We start from the raw sequence: 20663 nt of genomic DNA, 5'->3' as shown, positions 1-20663 counted from the left end.
CATCATCATCATCATCATCATCATCATCATCATCATCATCATCATCATCATCCCCTGTTCTTTAGAAATGCTCTCAGAGTGGAAGATATGTCTTCCCCACACAGCTTCAAGTGCCCTTCTCCTAAAGGCTACTGGTTCCACTTGTCTTCCTTGTACACCAATCCTTTGATTTAAGCTCCCCCACCACCCCTTTTTTTTCCTCACTGCCCCCTTGGAACCATCCACTATCTCCAGTGGGGCATACTACCCACTTTGGTAATCAATGCCTTAGTGAATACCAAGGGACCATTGTAATATCTTTTACCGTCTTGACAACACTCTGGTATTGCTTGGCCACATGTTCCATTTTTCATCTGTGAAATGTTGGAGTGTATACTTATATAGTACTGGAAGGTCTGAAGAATGTGTGCTATTTCTTTAGGTATTCAGAGGTCCCTCACCTTATACATCAGTCTCAGTCACCCTTGAGAGAGCAGGTCTCTTCCAATCAGCCATCCAAAGTTTCTCCTATTGGATGTGACTTTCATTTGCCTTTGAAAGAACCTGCCTCTCCCAATTCATCCTCTTAGCAATTATCCCTTTCACATTGATTTTCAGGCTTTCTCAAAATTCACCTTTTAAAAACTGTTGCTGATGTGGATTTGTTCATCTTCATGATGGCATTTAGATGGCATTCTTATGTGTATGCACAGCTAAAATAAAAATTAGAATTCAATCATCTGTATGAATGAAAAAATAATTAAGTTGCCCCTAGGCAACTTAAAACTCCTGAAGTAGATTAGCGGTGCAACATCTATCCTATGTTACATCAGACCTTACCAAAAAGAAACTTTTAAATTCATTGAAAATCTGTCCAGCCACACATACATACATACATACATATATATATATCAGTGTGCCCCAGGTTTTCCCCAAGTGAATTTTCTGTATGAAAGTGTATCCCACACATCCCCTCTAAACTTAATGAATTAATTAAATTTCCTGGTATTTTTGTCAGACACAGTAAAAAAACAGGCTGACTGACAACACAATACGTTGTCTGTTTGTCCTTCTCTCCCGAAGCTTCCCTCTGCTGTGCAGGAAGGAGAGAGGTTAAGCCCACAGCACACATGCATCATCAACACTGTTGCGCACTTTCAGAAAACAAGCGCTAAACTGTTTTGATTATTTTATTCAGGAAACCTGCATCCTTCCTTTCCAACATTAAATCACATCTTAGGCAGCTAATAAAATATAAAAATCCCATAATAACACAAAATGTGTCAAGGCATAAAAGCTATGTTTAATTAAAAAGGCCAACCAAGCAATATTGTATTTTCAAGTTGCGTATGTGTGTGTAGGGTGTGTGTGTGTGTGTGAGATAAACCTCTATGAGAGAGAATTCCACAAATACGGTGCAACCACAGAAAAGGCCCCTTTATTCTAGCATCATCCTGCTCTAGGATTCACTGGAAGGGCACTACATATGAACACATGGATCACTTGAATAGTGTCTAGCTAGATATAGACTATGTGTGCATTTAATCATAAGTAACTGAGGAGGAGTCCATTCCACATTGATGCTAATTTTCTTTTAACCATAGAGAAGTTGTTTAAGAAAACTGAGCGGGGAGAAGGTTTAACCTTCCCTTATCCCTATGAAATCAGCCCAATCCTGACCCACATGCCTTTTTTCTCCCTCTTTCTGCTTGGGCCTTCAGAGTCCTGTGGTCCATCTGGTGTTGACATGGAAATGAGAGATGTGCGATAAGAATTAAATGTCACCTTTGATGGATGTCACACAGAATACTACTAACCTAGTATGGCACAAGGCACTGAGCGAGGAATAGAGAGTCCCTGCTGTTGCCAGAACATAGTAATTTTATTCCCCTCACTGCCCTGCTTACATCTATGACTCATTCTTCTAATGGTGAGTAACAGCTTTCACTGGCAGGCTCCAGAATTCTAGAGCAGAAGTGAATGGAGCTCATAAACACACCCCAGATGCCTCCACTGCAGATTTTGATTCTGCAAAGTGTCCAGTAGCTGATGTCAGTATTATTTCGAAACATTTGGCAGCCAATGCTCGGTGGCTTGCATTTCGGTGACCAGTAACATTGTGGTTCAACATAACCTTTCTGCAGCTTTGCACGATATGAAAATTCAGATTTTTAAAATTGTTTTATTGTATTATTATTGCTGCTTCTGGCCACAGAGGTTTTCAGAAGTGACAATTCCATCAGGCTGAGGCAGAGACATTCATGATATTTTTACACCATCCTTCTTCCAAGATTTGTTGTTGTTGTTAACTGCCCTCAAGTCAACTTTGATTTATGGTGACCCTGTGCATGAGGCATCTTCAAGTCCCTCATCTGCCAGGCCCAGGCCTGTGTCTTCCCTGATAAAATCTAACCATCTGACATGTGGTCTTTCTCTCTTTCTACTTCTTTCCACTATTCCTAGCATCATTTCATTTATTTTCTAATGAGTCATTTTTCCTCATGATGTGGCCAAAGTACAGCCTCAATTTAGTCATCTTGGCTCCCAGAATGGGTTGTGGCATGATCTGTTCTAGAACCAGTTTATTTGTCTTCTTGGCCATCCAAAGTATCCTCAACCCTCATCTTCAGCACCACATCTCAAATGAGTTGATTTCCGAGTTATATCTTCCCAAGGTACTATGAATGAACTGGTATATGACTGTAATAAAATATTTACTTACTTACTGTCTGAATTTCTCTTTACCACCATTTTATCCTCCACATGGAGTATGTTATGCCAAAAGATTAGCAACCAGCTTTAGAAGAGATTGACCAATTTCTCCAATCTGGGCACTGACTGCTCCTTCTACTCCCCTCTAGCTTTATTTTTTAATGTTAGGAAGGTCTAATGGACATGTTGGTGGCTGTCATCTCTCCAAGAATCTTGTCCACATCCTCAAGCTGTACAAACTGAAAAATATCCATTTATCCCTGGACAAGTACAGACTGAAGTTGCATCTACTGATTTATATTAATTATAGCATCCAAGTCAGAGCAAATCCAAGTGATTTTATCTGCAAAATACTGGTGAAGTTGCTCACATTGGGCTATTGAGTGGTTTGGATTTTCCTCTTGTGGGCTATCAAACAAAAAACCTTTGACTTTTGAAAACAGCTCTGCTGGCTGGCTCTTTGTAGATGCTACCTTAGCAGAGATTTTTTTTCCTGCCCACATTGCTGGAGAGTAGACCTTCAGAGAGGCTCAATTGATCCTAGTCCAGGTTTTCTGTGAACATCGCTCTAGTTATCTTCTCACTTGTCTCATTACCACTAGTTCCCTGGAAAACCATGGGCTGATTTGGCTCCACTCCACTCCACTCAGGAGAGATTGTATCTGCCAACCTGGCCATTTCTCTATTCCAGAGGTCACCCAGAGCTTTGACAGAATCACCTCCTGATGCAACAGAAAACTCCCCAAGAGCCCTCAGGAAACCATCCAGATCCATAAGTGTCCTGAGTCAAACCGCTCTCATCCCTGCAGAGGTTCTGATTTGTAGAAAGACCAAACTTAACCAGGTAGTGTCCATCAATACAGATGTATGGACAGATTCACCGCTCCCAAACCCATCACCACTCCATTGACCAGAGAAAACAAGGTGCAGAGTGTAACTTGCAGTGTGAATGGGGCCAGAAGTGGGACAGACTGATGGTTTTCATAGAATCCTTAGCACACAAACAGTGCTAAATCACACACACAGTTGGAGTTCTGTGATTTCTCCCAAACTGGAAAGTCCATTTTCCTTAACATGAGCTGGATCTGGGTGTTCAACTTAAACCTTACCCTTTGGCTGCCTCTCCTGTAAAAGCCATGGCATTTTGGGTCAGTGAGCGGGCAACCTCCTTCGTTTCTCATATAGGGATATCCGAATCAAATCTCATTAACCAATGCAATTAATGTGATGTTGGCCTCCTTCTCTTCCTCTTCACATTGTGGACAGAGACATACATTTTAAAAAAACCTATTTATTGAACAGCATGTGCACCCTGGCTTATCACTGCAGACAGGAAATTACAGCTCAGAGCTGTACGTTTCCCTTATAATAACTTTGGCAATAAAGGGTCTTGTCAAACGAGGCCAAGCCAGAGCGATAATGAAGCTCCTGAAAGGCCTGTAATTGCAATTTATTCTTCCAAGGTTAAGCCAGTTAAAGGTGCGAGGGGAGGGGGATCATGTGGAAAGCCATTCTCAGAAGGTTGAGCAGGGAAGCTATTTTAGGCAGATGGTTCCTCCCACCTCCAAGGCTTCTAAGGGCTTGAGGAAAGTGGAGGTGAGACAGGCTGTCTGGAGTCCAGAACAGGACTGCTGTCATTTTGGAGGGTGCAATGGGTTGTATTTTTGGAAGACTAGACAGGAATACAATTTTGGGACTCCCAATTCATCCTTTGCCATTGTTATGAAATGCATAGTGCTTTGTCTCTCTCTTTCTCTCCTCCTCCTATGGACAGTGTCCAGAGTGTGCATGTCCAGAAGCTGCTAAGAGGCCTACATATGTTAGTTTAGCAGGACTCTTGCTCTTTGTCTGGGCTTCTCATTATCGGTTGAGATATAAACATCTTTGCAACTGGCACCTAGTTGTGCCTGCTTTCCTACTGGTGTGTGTGTGTGTACCCTTAAAAAATATTTTTTCCTTTCAACCATTCAGTTACAGGGTGAGACAAAATCTCCCTCTCTTAACATTTGAATAGGGATGTACATCTTTGCTAATTTCATTCTCAAATGAGAGATTTAGGATACTACACTTGGGCAGTAAAAAATTAAATGCACAGATATAGGATGCACCTGGCTTGGCAATAGTACATGAGAAAAGGATCTAGGAGTCTTAGTGGACCAGAGACTGAACATGAGTCAGCAATGTGATATGGCAGTGAAGAAAGCGAAGATGTGTGGCCAAACAACAACAGAGTGTGGTCAAGATGACAGAAGTTATTGATGAGGAAGAATAGGCAAACTAGGAGAAATTGCAGCAGGTTACTTTTGCTTGAGCCTACTGGGAAGGATGAGATTTTCACCCTCTTCTCCTCTCCTCACTGCTGAGTTAACTGAATGCAAAGTGGAGGAAGGAGAGAGAAATTGGGACATTTTTTTAAAGCACCTGAAACAGTGGGAAGCCAGAAGATTAATATGTATTGTCCCTACCAAATCAGGGAGGGCATGAGACTGCTCTCAAAATGTCCTTCTGTTCAAGGAAATGAGGAAGCATAAAACAAGCACATTGTGTTTCCCACCATCCATTCCCCAGTCTCCCACACCCCCAAATTGCCATCTTCTCCTGGAGAACAATGTCAAGCCAAGGACAAGCAGTGGAGATATTCTGCTGAGATTGACAAAGACTGCAAAAGCTAAATGAGAGGTAAATGTCCCACGAGCTCCCATGCACTATCTCTGTGAGTTAACAATTCCGCCTTCATCATAATCACTTCTCAAGGAGACAAAATGAGACGCGTCCAGGCTGGGGCTGAGAAATGAGACATTTTGGAGTCACATCAGGAACGTGCTGGCATCATTGGAGCCCTCTGCTTGCCAGGTTGATCCCCAGGCAAGGACAAAGCATTGTGATTCTGCATTAGGCCTCATGGGGACTTTACCTGGAATGACTGATCCACATTCATAAACATGATCCTACTAATTGGCTGCCAGAGCAGCCGCTCTCATTTTCCGTCCTTCCCTCCCATCATGCCGGCCAGTGCTGGGACATCAGCCACATTCATCTCCCTCCTCATTCCAAATGCTGAGATGTCTTTGTTTCAATTCTGACAGATTAGAGGAGAATGGAAGAAGATTGGTGATAGGGAGAGGAAAACCTCAGTGGCTGGCTGTCGGGTACGGAGCAGAAACAGGAAAGGATGAAAAGGCATAATGATGACAATTTAATCTGTAAAGTCTGTGCCTTATAGTGACTATGGCAAGTTGGCACTGTCTGTTGCAGTATACCAGAGATGGTGGGGGGAACATGACCTCTTACAGAAAGTGCAAATAGGTGGCAGCAAGCAGAGAGTTACCTGCCACTTGGTCCACCCTTTATTCCCTAAACCAATGGGTTGCCTTTAAGTGCCAGGAGGGCAATTGTCTCTTCTTCAGTGCTGAAAAGAAATCTAACCGCAAAGCCCAGTTGGCTTTTCTACTGTCTGTGATATATTTGTTGTTTTTCATAGCTGTGTTTTTAAACGTGTTTTAATTTTATGGATAGTTAAATTATATGCATAATTATTGTATTTGGTATAAATTTTAAGCTATATTTCTTTTACTTGTTGTAATTTGCCTTGAGTCCCAGACTGAGGTAAAGACAGGATGAGGATGAGGATGATGATGATGATCAGCTTACTTAGTTACATAACCTTCTGTGCATAATGTATAACAGGGTGGTTTTATGGAGCAGGTGGGTTTTTAGTCTCTTTTTAACGTGAGTATATTTTATGTGATTTTATGTGATACTTTAATTTTATGTGATTTTATAGGTAACTTTTCCAAGCTCTGCTCAGAATTACTACCCGAGCTGGTATACCTCTTTTGTACAATGCTCACTGTTGTTACTGATCATTACACCCCTCTTGAATATTGCTTGAACACTGCAATATTTGTGTCCGCCTTTCTAGGCACACTGATTATCTATTCTCTTAGGACAAAGATGGAATAGAAGGCATACTTATTAAATGTACAGATGACACCTAATGGGAATTCAGGACAGTGAGCATGGACAGAATCAGAATTCAAAATAACTTTGACAGATTGGAGAGCTAGGCCAAAACTAACAAACTGAATTTCAACTGGGATACACTCTCTCAGCTTCAGAGGATGGCAATGGCAAACCCCCTCCGAAGAAGCATGCCAAGAAAAGCCCATGATAAGTTCACCTTAGGATCTCCCTAAACCAAAAATGATTTGAAGGCACACAACAACAGCAAGTGTGTAAGGTACTACATTTAGGCAGGAAAAATGAAATCCCCAAATATAGGATGGATGACCCCTGGCTTGAAAGCAGTACATGTGAAAAGGATCTCAGCATCTTAGTTTTGTCTGTGCACACATGCCTTCAAGTCGCCTGTCAATGTATGGCAGCCCCATGAATTTCATAGAGTTTTCTTAAGCAAGTCATGACATGAACTGAGCTGCAGGATCAGACCTATAAATTGATTTTTATAGGTCTGATCCTGATAAAATGTGATCACTTTTTGCATAACTGAAGTCCAAGTTTTGGATACAGACAGATGGCTTGGCAGCTGCTTTTCTGCTTTGATGCAAATTAATAAATAAATCAGGGCCCTTCTGAGAAATAAAACTGGGCAAGAATTTTATGTGCTATCAGGTGCTCTTAATAATAAAATACTGCGAGGAATCTGGACTTAAAATGGAGGCTAGGGAAAGAAAAGAAGAAAAGCAAGAAAGAAAAAGGAATGTTTTAGGGGGAGGGGAAGGAGGAATAAATAGCATGAAAGGGTTCCCTTTTAAAACAATTTGGGGCAATTACTCTTCTCTTTGCCTGTGAAGAAGCAAGTGGGTGGTAAAGCAAGTCAGTAGGGGGCAAAGGAAAAACCCACCCAGGGTTCTTTTCTCTTTGAAATTATAGACCCATGCTCAGGAAAAGAGGGCAAGTTAATACCACACTCTTACGACTGCAGGCAGGAGGAATGTGTAAGAACAGCGGTTCTTAACCTTTTCTTTACTATGTGCACCCCCTTTAAATATCTTTTGTTGCTGTGGACCACCAAGGTTTAACACAAGATTTAAAATCCTCAAATGCATCCGATAATTATTTAAAGGTGTTCATCAAGGGTCTTCTGAATTGGCGAGAAGGGAGAAATAAGTAAATGCACACGCTCCTCTTATAATATTTTTGCTTACTGGGCATGCTAATGTGCACAGAGGAGATGCACAGGGAATCCAGCTTGCTTCTTGTTCCTCCACCCCGTGCACTGCTTTGGTGTGCGCAGGGAGGAGGATCCTGAAGGTAGCGTCGCATGTGCACATTCACATATACACAATGCTGCTACACGGTATGTAGCTGCTCCCACTAGCGCTGGTTATTTGTGGCGTTCCCGCAGCAGGTGTCATCCAATGAGGGGATGGGGTTTCTGGGAATAGGGCTTCAGGATGGGGGTTGGGGGTGGGGATTCCTGGAGTGGTGCATGATCCTTCCCCCCCTGTGCCATTCTATCCTTCTCTTCATGAGGAGAAGAACAAGATGGGATGGCACCGATGGAGGCTGCATGTGCTCTCTTCCCCACATGCCGCCCTGTCCTGTCCTTCTCATGGGGATAAGGGCAAGATGGGGTGGCACTGACAGAGGCCGTGCATGCTTCCTCCCCCTGTGCCACCCTGTCCTGTCCTTCCTCTCATGAGGAGAAAGATGGGGTTGGGTGGCACCAAAAGAAGCAACACATGCTCCCTTCCCCCTGTGCCACCCCTTCCTGTTCTTCTCACGGGGGGTGGGAGAGCAGGTGCAGCCTCCATAAGTTTTGCCCCATCTCACTCTTCTCCTCATGAAGAGAAGGGCAGGACAGCACAGGGGGGAGAGAGCATGTGCCACTCCAGTCCAGTGGGATGCCCAGGCAGTCAGCCATGATGGTGCGGGAACAGAGGCAGGTCGGGACAGTTGTGGAGCGAGGGTACTCTGGGGCTGCCCCTGGAGTATCCTTGCCAGTACAGCAAGGCCTGAGAGGTAGGCTTGGCTGAACAATAGTGACTGGCCAAAGGTCACTCAGTGATCTTCATAATTAAGAAGATTATCAGATGGACAAATAATCCAACTGCTCCCTAACGGGATGCAGCCAGGGTGAGGGACGCAGGCAGGTATTATCGCTTGTAATTAGCTGCCAATTCCACTGGATGGCTGCATCCCGGCTACATCCCAGGTGAGCTTCAGTGGCCACTTTTTAAGGATGGAAAGCTCCCAGCTTTGAAAAGCAGCCTCCAAAGTATGCTTGGGACCTGGGATGCAGCTGCCTGGCAGAATTGGTGGCAAATTACAAGCAATAATACCCACCTGCATCCTGGAGCCTGGCTGTATCCCGTTAGGGTGCAGTCGGGTTATTTGTCCATGCAATAATCTCCTAAGTAATTGACTTCACAGTCATAGGCACCTGACACAGTCATTATTAGCTACTATACTATTCTTGCTGGCAACTGTTGATTCCACCAATATGAATGCATGTATACATAGACACACACACACACACACACACACACACACACTTGTTTGACATAGCTGCCACCACCTCTGTACTAAATGCAAATCACTTTGAGGAGACACTCTTCTCTTTTGTCTCAGGAACTCTCTGAGATATGTTAGCTGTTCTTTACAGGAGAATGAAGAGGTGCAGCGACACAATGAAAAGGTCAGAAAACGCTACTAACCCAGTTATCACTACATGTGAACAGGAAGTAAAGGTAGGTTTTGTGTCAGGAATGAAGGTGCATGCCCATCTCTTGAATCTTGTCCATTCCAAAATGGTATGTTTGGATGGGGTTTGTATGAAGAAGGGGGATCTCTTTACTTCTTTGTGCTCCTGGAACATATCCTATGCCCTGCTACAACAGTGTTGCATGGTTGTCAACACTGGTGGGTTTCAAGGTTGCAGCTGGGGAACAGGATTAATATTATTCCTCATTATTTTATATTAAAAGTGCTCCAACTTGTTTCAAGTTGATTTTATCTTTACACACACCCCCTGAGGTACAAGTTGGGATATAAATATTTTATATCCCATAGTAAAAATGTAAAAATATTACTATCAATGTTATTATCATCCTTTCATAACCTAATAGGCCTCTAGCGTTTCAGTGAGGCGAACTCTCTGCTTGGTTTTGCAGTGATTTCAAATGGAAGAAGGAAGCTCGCTACACAGCTCATAAAAATAACTCACAGAATGCACGAACTCAAGTTGTGATCGCAGTCAGTTATCAAGGAGTCCCTGTGGAGGAACAGATACAACTTACCTATCCTTTCCACTTCAGATGGCCCATGGGGTACTGCAATACTCAGTCCTCTCCAAAATTAAAGCGACTACTACCAGCAGCTTTCTGTAAATGGAAAAGTACATTGCAGTCCTATACAGAATTACCTGGAAACGAGAGCTGCTCCAACCTTCTTCAAACCCTAATGGTTTTCATTGTTTCTGGTTATCTTTAATGTCGAGGGGAACATTCCATTATGGTATGATGATGGTGATGATGATGATGATGATGATGATGATCTTTATTTCTATTCCTCCCTCCCCCAGTTGAGATTCAGTGTGGTTTACAAATTGAAATGATTATAATATAATTAAAACATTAAGACCAGATTAAAATACTTACCATATGGAGACAGTTTAAAACATGTTCTTTAAAAAGTTGTTTTGAAAACCCAGGTGCAACCTGGCAGGCGAGATGAAACAATACAACTTTTTCAAAAATACAGCACTTTCTTGCAACCCTTTCCTTAAAAGGCTTCAGTTTTAAAAACCTGTCTGAATGGGAAAGTCTTTATTTTCCAACAACAAGGCAACAAGGAAAGGGTCATTCTAGCTTCCTTAGGGAAGGAAGACTAAAGTCTAGGAGCAGCCACTGAGAAGGCCATCTCTCATGTTCCAACCAATGAAGGGTTTCTGCTGAAGATCTCAGGGTCCAGACAAGCTCATACAGGGTGAAACAGTCTGCCAGATAGCCTTGACTGAAGCCATATAGGTTTGTGGAGATTGCACACTATCAGAACTAAACAGATATGCAACAACCATATCAGATATAGTTTTTTGTGGGGTTTTTGGGTTATGTGGCCATGTTCTAGAATAGTTTATTCCTGATGTTTTGCCAGCATTTGTAGCTGGTATCTTCAGAGAAGATAATTTTTTCTCAGAAGATGCCAGCCACAGATGCTGGTGAAACATCAGGAATAAACTCTTCTAGAACATGGCCGCATAGCCCGAAAAACCCACAAAATACTATGGATGCTGGCCATGAAAGCCTTCGACTTCACATATCAGATATGTTAGGAATATTGAGGTAAAACATTACATTTAAGAAACAAAAATATACAAGCTATTCATTTCGCTGCCTTTCCCTAATATGACATTGCTGTTCAGTTTGGTACAGTACTTGGCCCTTTCTAATGCATGGAATGAGATGCCTGGGAATTTTCTACAAGGCTGTGCCACAGGATTACTCCTCTGGTGGCACTGAATAGCCAGGATTGGGAAGATTCATTCATGCTGTAAGAGGATATGAAATAATCTCACTCTTCTTAACACTTTTCTTGAATCTGGCCTGGCCTGAGAAAAGCGCTCTTTGAACATTTGTCCACCGTTTTGAGACATCTTGGCTCCCATTTGAAAGTGAGACACCACTGTGGTTTCTGTAGTCTGTGCAAATTCTAAATGCAATTTGCACAAAACGAGGAAAGAAAGAACAAGCTGCTTTGTTAGAAGTGGATGATGAGATTTTTCTATAAGGTGGCCTCAAGACTGAATGTACACAAAGTACACGCAATGCTGTCTACTTCATGCATCTAACATACCCTCCAACCATCCCAATTTGGCAGGAACAGTTCTGGATATTCCACTGTCATTCCATTTTTTCAGCTGCTTTTAAGATTCCCCGTTTTCTCTTTCTTGTTGTTGTGGGCCTACAAGTCATTTTCTAAATCACTTGGGGGTTTCTTAGCAAGATTTGTTCAGAAGGAGTTTGCCATTGCCATCCTCTGAGACTGAGATAGCGAGGCTTGCCCAAAGTCACCAAGTGGGTTTCCATGGCTTTTTCTATCTCCTCCCAATTTCTCACTTTATCCTCAATTTACTTCAGTTGGTACATGTCAACAAGGCATGGATCGCCATGGCCAGATAAGACATTTCCAGGAATGGGCACAGATGGTGTACTAGCTTTAACTGTGCAAACACTCTCCTGGCAACAGCTGAAACCTGAGCACCCAGGCTTAGGACTGTATCCAGAAGTTTGCCCAAGCTACAAATCTCAGATTTCAGGGGGAAGTTAACCCCATACCTGTGAACTGTCCAATTTGGCAGGGACAGTCCCGAATAGTCCTGTGCCGTCCCATCTTTTCCAGTGCTGTTGAAACCTCCCTGTTTCTCTCTCCGCAACCCACTTTCTCCCTTCGTCCTGTGCTCACTTCAGTGGCTGCAAACTGAGTTCAGAGTGCAAAAGTGGTTTCCACTCAATTAACTCAGCCAAGAAGAGAAGAAATGAAGAGATGAGTTAAAAGTGCAGACTTTCTTTTGCATTCAGTTAAATAAACTGAGAGGAGGGGTGGAAGAAAAGCAGTTCAGTCGAAAGCAAATGGCTGCAGCCTCTTTTCAGGCTGTGTGTTCTTCCTCTTTAGTAACTTTTGCCATCCTGACAATACTCTGATGTTGCTCGGCCACATGTCCTAGTTTTTCTCTATGAAATATCGAGGTTAGAGAACCATCAGTTTGAGTGTTGGGCTAGACTCCAAGAGAACAGGGCTCAAATTCCTTCTTGCCTATGGAGCCTCAGTGGGTGGCTTCAGAGAAGTCCTATTCTCTCAGCCTCAAAGAAAGGTAATAAGAAACCCTGTCCGAATACATTTCCAGAAGCTAGAAATGACTTGAAGGCATACAGTAGCAGCAGCAGCAACAACATGCGGCTAATAAAGTAATCAGTACCGCGTGCCACCATGCTGTACATTTTCCTAAGTGCATAGAAAATGGCACACAAAATGCAGCAATTTTCTCTTTGCAAACTAGAACAAAAACAATAACAGCAGCAAATCTAGCCATTTAATGGCTGGCAGAAAGTATTTTCATTTTTTCCATTCCAGCTGCCACAGTGGTCCAGGGAACGGGAAACGGTTCTTTCTGGCTTCTGGCATGTAAATTCTTTTTGTTTGTCTGACTGCATTTCTACCAAACTTGATTCTAATTCCATATTCACAACCATTTGCTTTTCAGCAGACAGCATTGAGGAGCCAGGAAAAAAACCCGGCAATTTGGCAGCACAATTCCAGGCATAAGATTTCCCCCAAAGAACAGAACATAAGTAATTACCCCTTGTTGTACTCCATGGTTTTACTATACATAATAAACAAAGTCAGAGATTTCCTCCCAAACAGAGTGGCCTTCAGTGACCTCCTAGGAAGTTATTGTGTAAGGTTTTAATGATTTAGTCATCAAGGAAGCATTAATTAGGTTAGCACCAGGAGTACCTGGAAATGCAATGATCTGCTGGGGAAAAGGGCTGCAGAGAGGTTTTGCAGGCATGAAAAAGCTAAGAGGCGGGAGGCAGGTGAAATTATAGTTTGAGGACAATTGCTACCTTTCTTGTTTCTTCAACAGAATAAACATGTCCTCGGGTGACTAAAATGGAAAAGTGGCAGAGCTTAGAAGTGTTTGGCCTACAATTGCATTTCAGAAATGTAGAAATGAATGGCTATTCAGACATGGCAAGCAAAGCCGCTGTGCCAAAATAAGACAGAAAAAGAAAATATGCATGGAACATTGACATGGAGAAAAACATAAGGAAGATCTTTATCTTATTGGGAACCATTTGGGCACCATGGCTGGATGAGTTACATAACTTTAAAGTAAGCAATGACGATACTGAAGACAGCTATGAAGCAGCCAGACCAGATCCTCAAGTGGAAAGACACATCCATTGAATACATTTACTTAATAAGAAAATTTGGACATGCTGTCTCTCTTGCTGCTGGGTTTACAAGCCTGAAAGTCATCACATTCTTTCCATGAGTAAAGGAAGAAGGCAATACTCACTGTTTTCCAGGCATGTCCAGAGCAGAACTAGTGATCTGTTGTTATTACACCTATCTTTTGGCAGAAATGGGCTGTGGCATTCACATTTCCCTTTAAAATGCTTTAAAAGATGGTGGGAGTGGGGTGAAGCTCAGTGGGGGGAGAAAGGAGAGGCCCCACAATTATCATTTGAAGGTATAATTTTAATGTTGCTAGCTGTTTATGCCACAATTATTATCGTTACACTCAGTGGTATATGGGGGTTACGATTTATGAGTAACATTAGTGCAAAAAAGCATTGCTAAGGATTCTGTATGGAGGAGGTCAATGGTGGTGTGTAACCCCAACGCTAGGGATGCCACTGATTCTCCCTACCAAGAAGACTGAAGAAATACAGACTTTGCAAAGAATAAAAGATCTGTTTTGCCCTGCTCCTTATGGAAGACTAGTGATTTTGTTGTTTTGTAGCCCATCTCATGACAACAAGTCACAGTCTGCCTTATGGGGCTGGGCCGCTGCATCATGGAGACCTCTTTATCAGTCATGCTTATTCATCTACTCATCCACATGGAAAACACAAAGCATACTAAGGACGCTGGAAGATACTATCTGGTTTTCTTGTTTCCGATCACCTCTATTGTTGCTTTTGTGGGAGCTTGAAGGGAAAGCAATGAGGGGTTCGGTCCGAAATGCATTTTCTTCGTCTGCCAAAGTGATGATTTTGGACACAGTCCTCTGTGGTCCTTCTGGCTCCAGGATTTGGTGTTTGGTGAGTTACCAGTTAATGCTATGAACACTGAGAGAATGTATTAGATACTAACACTCTGGTAGCTTGTAGTTTGAGTAGGAGTGGTGCCCACATTTTATTTTTCATTATCCTGACCAACCTTTGGATGATTTCCTGGATCAACATTCAAATATAGCTCCAAGTTCAAAAATTAATGGCTTTAATTGCATTACATAATGATATAACTAAATGGTTTAAAACTGCACTAAGAATGAGATGCTTTTTTGGGGGGGGGGGGCGGTCAGTTTTCAATATGAGCTTCTTTGAACACTTGAAGGAATGCATCTGCCTTGAAAGTGCTTTAAAAATTACACCAAGGTGCCAACGTTAATACGAGTAATTTCTAAACAACGACACGTAAGTGATTGTTTTTATTAATGTTTTAAAGCTGTCATTTCTTTTTATAGAAGCAGAGACGTCTCTGTGATGAACTGGATGTAACTCATGTTGTTCAAAAAATAAAAAGATTATTACGAAATAGCTTTTCTTTTATTGTGTTGCAATCTGTACCCTTTTTCGAGGATCACTGTTTTGCTTCTGCAAATACAAGGGGTTTAATATCAAAATTATATAATGCTCCTATTGATAATCAATATAAAGCCTGCAAAGAGTGTGAATTGTCCAGACACTTCCTTCTCAGAGACTGAAAAAAGATGCAATCCTGAGCTTCTTTTCTTCAATCTCTTTGAAAGAAAATATATATAAAACAGTATACAGATGTCTTTTTATTCCTTCTCAACTGGTATTAATTAATCAAAATGTAACTTTTGCATACTGGAGAAGAAGGGAACAGAGAGGAACTCTCACATATTGCTCTAAAATACAGTAAGAGATTTCTGGGAACACATTAAACTTAATATGGAGAATCGCGTCCCAGCATATTAGCAATGCTGGCAGATTATTACTACTATCTGTTTTTGCAGATAGTAATGAATATTTGCATTACAAATGTGCTATATCTATGTTAGTATTAATGGCAAGAATGTATGCAGAAAAAGCAGAGGAGGCTGTGAAATCTAGCATTAAATGAAAATTAACAGCTAATTGTAAAGCTTCCAGAGGGAAGAGGAGGATAGATATGTTTGTTAAAATATGGCAGCAATTCACTGCTTTAGAAATACTGTGATATCCCACAACTACCAGGGTTTTAGCATAAATATTGGAAAGATTTGCTACATGGTCTGTTTTGGAAACATTCTGGATAGCTCCTCAACCGGAGTAGAAAGAAATGTATATTTACGCCATGCTGGGAAACAGATTATATTTTGTGTTTTGCAGGATATATTGTTTTTTGCCAAATGGTGGTGTATTTATGTTTAGCATTTTGTATTGTTTTTGTTTGTTTGTTTGTTTGTTGAACTAATAAAAACTATTTTAAAACAAGTAATCAAAGTATGTTCATAGTGCAACTCTTCCGGTTATTCTACTTCGGCGGTGTTTGTGATACAGGTTGAGTCTCCTTTATTCAGAAATCCAAAATTGTCCACATGGGTGGCTGATAGTTCAATGTACACAAAATTTGTGTCATGCACAAAGTTATATAAAATTTTGTACAAAGTTATCTTCAGGCTAGGTTTATGAGGTGTATACAAACCATAAATGAATTTCATGTTCAGATTTGGGTCTCATCTCCAAGATATTCCACTATGTGCAATTGGCCCTCCATATCCACGGATTCTTTATCCATAGTTTCAACCATCTACGTCTTCAAAATATTCAAAAAATGTACACATTCAAAAAAGCAAGCCTTCATTTTGCCATTTTATATAAGAGACACCATTATGTTATCGCAATGTATTTAATGGGACCTGGGGATTTTGGTATCCATGGTGGGATCCTGGATCCAAACCCCAGCGGATACCAATATATGCAAATATTCCAGAATCCAAAATAAATTCCAAAATCAGAAACACTTCTGGTACCAAGCATTTTGGATAAAGGAGAATCCACTTGTATGAGTATTATTTTAAGAGTCATCTCCCCACTTTACCAACACTGAAATGGTGGCATAGCCATGTGCCTCTTTCCCAGACATATCTGTAGGTTTTTGAAGCTGATGTGTTTGTATTTCTCCACATATTCCTCCACCCCATGTATTCCCGGCAGACCTGTCATTTAATATGTTCTTCTCTCTATCTTTCTCTTTCATGCTTTTGCCTTCTTTTTCATTTTGCCTTCGCTGGGCGAAGTCTACAGGGAATCCTTTTGCAGTAGTGTCATCGAAGTGGTACCTTTCTGAAGCAATTCAGTTCATCTTCTTTATTAAATTAGCACTGCTTGGCCATTGAGACCCTTGAGACAACTCACAAGAACCATTTGTCCTATTTCTAACCAGCTGAGGTGTCCCAATTGTTGCTCAGGTCCTTATGTAGCACCCAAAAGGGGACGATGGGGAGTCCTATATTCCCAATTTCCCCCTTTTTGGTTTTTTTACAAGCAAAACAGAAAGCCATCTCCTGTTTCCCTTCCCTTTGAAATCTTAGCAGCAGTGACTTTGCCCTCTCCTGTTTTTCCATCTTTTTCCACCCTTCTACAGAGAACACTTTCCCCATTTTCTAGTTCTTTAAACTTATTTCCCCAGGGAGTTATGCCAGCCCCATTTCAATTTGGCAGCACATCCTGGATGGTAGTCAAAACGCTGTCAAATTTTTAGGGGTCTCATACATTGTTCCAATACGTCGTGGCTGCTGTAGACACACAGGCGTCCTGTTTTATTATTACAGATATTCAGATACGAATTTTAATCCCTAGGTAGCCAAAATGCCATTTTTAATAACCTATGGGGAAGCAGTCGCAGTGCATGCCTGAGGTTTGTAGAAGGTTATAAAATCTTTGGGAGTGGTGGGGAGACCTCGCCGTTAAAGATAAAGAAGAGATTGCTGCACTTTGTTCCCTATGAAGTGTATATGATAAAAAGGCAAAGAACATGAAAAGAAAACACTGGTTTTAGTGCTTTGCAAACCGTTGCTAGCTTTCCCTTGGTTTTATATGCAGAAATGCTTTTTACTCTGCTACTAAAATTTTCTTGGTTTCATATGCTGCTTCTTTAGTCACTGCTTTACTGAGTTACAGGTGTATTTTAGCCTTTTAGCAGACTGCGCATAGCCCAGAGAACCTTTGTTAGTGGGTCATTTAAAACTGCAATGGACAAACAAGCCACATTAATAATGTCAGAGGTCAGTCAACCCCATATTCCAAAGCCATTAAAAGCTGATTGGGAAAAACATCTTTAAGGTTTGTTTGAAGATGAGCAAAGAGGTGACCAGTCCTCCATCCCTAAGGAAGGAGTTCTACATTTAGGGTTCTACTCCAGAGAACCTCTTTAGTCACCTTCTCACCAATTTAACCCCTCTTGGTGGTGGGCACACAGAAGGGCAGGGAGGTCCATAAGGGCAGGGGCAGTCTTTCATACATCCCGGACCCAAACCATTGAAGGCTTTGTGATGTAGTGGTTTGAGTGTTGGACTATGAATCTGTAGACCAGGGTTCGATTCTTGGCTCAGCCACGAAACCTCCTGGGTGACCTTGTGCAAGTCACATGCTCTCTGACTCAGGAGAAGACAATGGCAAACCTCTGAACAAATCATGCCAAGAAAACCCTATGACAGGTTTGCCTTAGGGTCACCAAAACTATTTGAGGGCACACAGCAACAACAAGATGAGCTGCAGCTTGAATTATGCACAGAACCGTCCTGGAAGCCTGTGTGGTAGTAAAAGTAATGCAATATGGCCTTTACAATGCACACCAGAAAGCGATCAGGTTGCATCTTACGGTTTCTGAGCACTCTTCAAGGGCAGCCCCACACAGAGTAAGCTGTAGGAATCTAAATGGAAAGCACAGTAGTTAAGGAATAGGCCACTGATAGCTTGAAGTATCTTCATTGCACAGAGGAAGAAATGGAGCACCCACTGAAGGTGGACAAAAGCATCCCTGACTATGTCAGTCACCCCAAGCATCCTGGAACAGTGCTGGACCAGAAGTCAGATTTAGAGTTCTGCTGTTTTTCGAATGCTGCAAAGCATGACCAGAATGCAAGAGGATGACTATATACACTCCGAGCAATTCTAAGGCCAGCTTCTCTTGGATCCAAAAATGTTGTTTATCCTTTCTGCCTCTTCATTCAGTCACTTTCTCCTTTCTCACCTCACTTTTCTTGAACAGAACGATAAGGCCCATCTGGTATTGTTCTTGCCGTCTCATACAGCAGTGCTGCCTTCTGTTATCTTCCTGCCGATGAAATCGGCAGGTGTCTGTGCCTATTAGAAATCTTATTTGCACAAGAGGAGAAGTGCAAATTACCATCTCTCTCCTCCGCACTGGATGTCCAGGGGCTTTGAGGACAAAGGAGGAGGAGACAGAGTCAGGATCTTTGGCATACTGGGAAGCTTCCAAATATAATGAGGAGTGCTCAGGTGAGAAGGTAAGAAACAAGACTATGAGAAAGACGAAAAATGCACAAAGACATGGTGCAGCCATAAGCCATACATTGCTTGATCTTTGCTCGTTCTGAAGAAGGGAGAAATGAAAAAGGAGGAAGAAGTGATGAAGATAAGGTACTGTATGGAATAGCTGAGTTACTCCATGAAAGAGCTCATGCTTTGCATACAAATATCCCTGTGGTTCACTTTCTAAATAGGGCTGAGCTGCTAGACAGTATTGCTCTAGTCTAGATCAATAGCTCTCAAACTTTGGTCCTCCAGGTGTTTTGAACTTCAATTCCCACAAGCCCCAACCAGCTTAGACAACAGTCAGGAATTCTGGGAGCTAAAGTACAAAACATTTGTAAGACCAAAGTTTGGGAATCATTGCTCTAGATTAACTAACATTTTGATTTGGTCCGAGGCAGCTGCAGGTGTTCCTATTGCTGTTGTGTGCCTTCAAGTTGTTTCCAACTTATGACAACCCTCAGAACGTCTCAAGGAGTTTTCTTGGCAAGATTCACTCAGAGGGAGTTTTCCTTTGCCTTCCTCTGAGGCTGAGAGAGTGTGACTTGTCCATGGTCACCCAATGGGTTTCCATGGCAGGGCAGGGATTTGAACCCTGGTCTCCAAAATCACAGTCCTATACTCAAACCACTACACCACACTGGCTCCATAGTTCCTATTGAACCCAACCCTTTATTTGGAACCATGAGGACTGGCATCTTACTTTACATTTAAGAAAGTATCCATGGACCTGTAGGAGAGGAGAGAATCTGGCTTGCATGGAGGAGGCCCCAACATCTCCAGGTATGGCTGTGAAAGTCTCAGGTCCAAAACTCAATGGTATAAGGTAGGCTTCTCTGTTCTTTATGTCAGTGCAGAATCCACTGTACTAGAGAAGGACTCTGAATTCTGGGCCTGATTCCCACTACCTTTTAAACTGGATCGCAAATCATTTTGAACTGCTTCAAATGACCCTGGTTCCCACTTAAACCAAATCGCTGCACTAGACCCATTTAAACCGCATCCTTTTGACGCTGATATTTTCCGCGTCATTTTCGATGAATCGATTCTGTGCAAGTGTGAACCACGCACGGATCGGAATCGATTTAAATCTGCCCTTCAGCCAGCTGGAGCAGGTATGTTTTGAATCGATTCATGCACGAACGTGAACCACAAGTGGATTATTTTCGAGGGAAAAAATGCAATCGGGGCAAATGTAGTGGGAACCACGCTCCGCTGTCGAATTGATCCATCGATTCGGATCGCACACCGATTTATCTGTAAGTGGAAATAAGGCCCTGAAGTAGGTTTTTCCTTCCAAGATCTCCCATTAAGAAACAGCAATAACAGAAAATAATAGCTTTTCTCAGCCTCCGTTTGCAGAACAGTTGTTCTAGCTTGGCAGGGGGAGGATGGGAGGAAATAAGACAAGCACAAGTGGAAAGCTGTATCATCTCAGCATTAAGATAGAAAAGTCGTCTGCAGGGCACAGTCAAGAGCTGCATGCTCTCTGCCTAATTTGCTGGAGTTCATCTCTTTGAAGGGCTGACCAAAAGCATCCAACAGACAGTCCTAGATCTCCCACAACCAGCCAGGCTCTGTCTCCGCTGCCTGCTATTCAGGCCTTCCAGATTTAATGCACAAAAACCCTCCTCTGCTGAGGGCTGAGAAGGCAGGAAGAGACAGGTTGCAAGGTCTCCCACCATCACAACCAATTTCCAACCCATCCTGGTACAG

This window comes from Sceloporus undulatus, chromosome 6 (genome assembly GCF_019175285.1).
Source record: "Sceloporus undulatus isolate JIND9_A2432 ecotype Alabama chromosome 6, SceUnd_v1.1, whole genome shotgun sequence".
NCBI lineage: Eukaryota > Metazoa > Chordata > Lepidosauria > Squamata > Phrynosomatidae > Sceloporus > Sceloporus undulatus.
The sequence above is the reverse complement of the archived record's forward strand: the minus strand, read 5'-3'. Positions refer to the sequence as shown.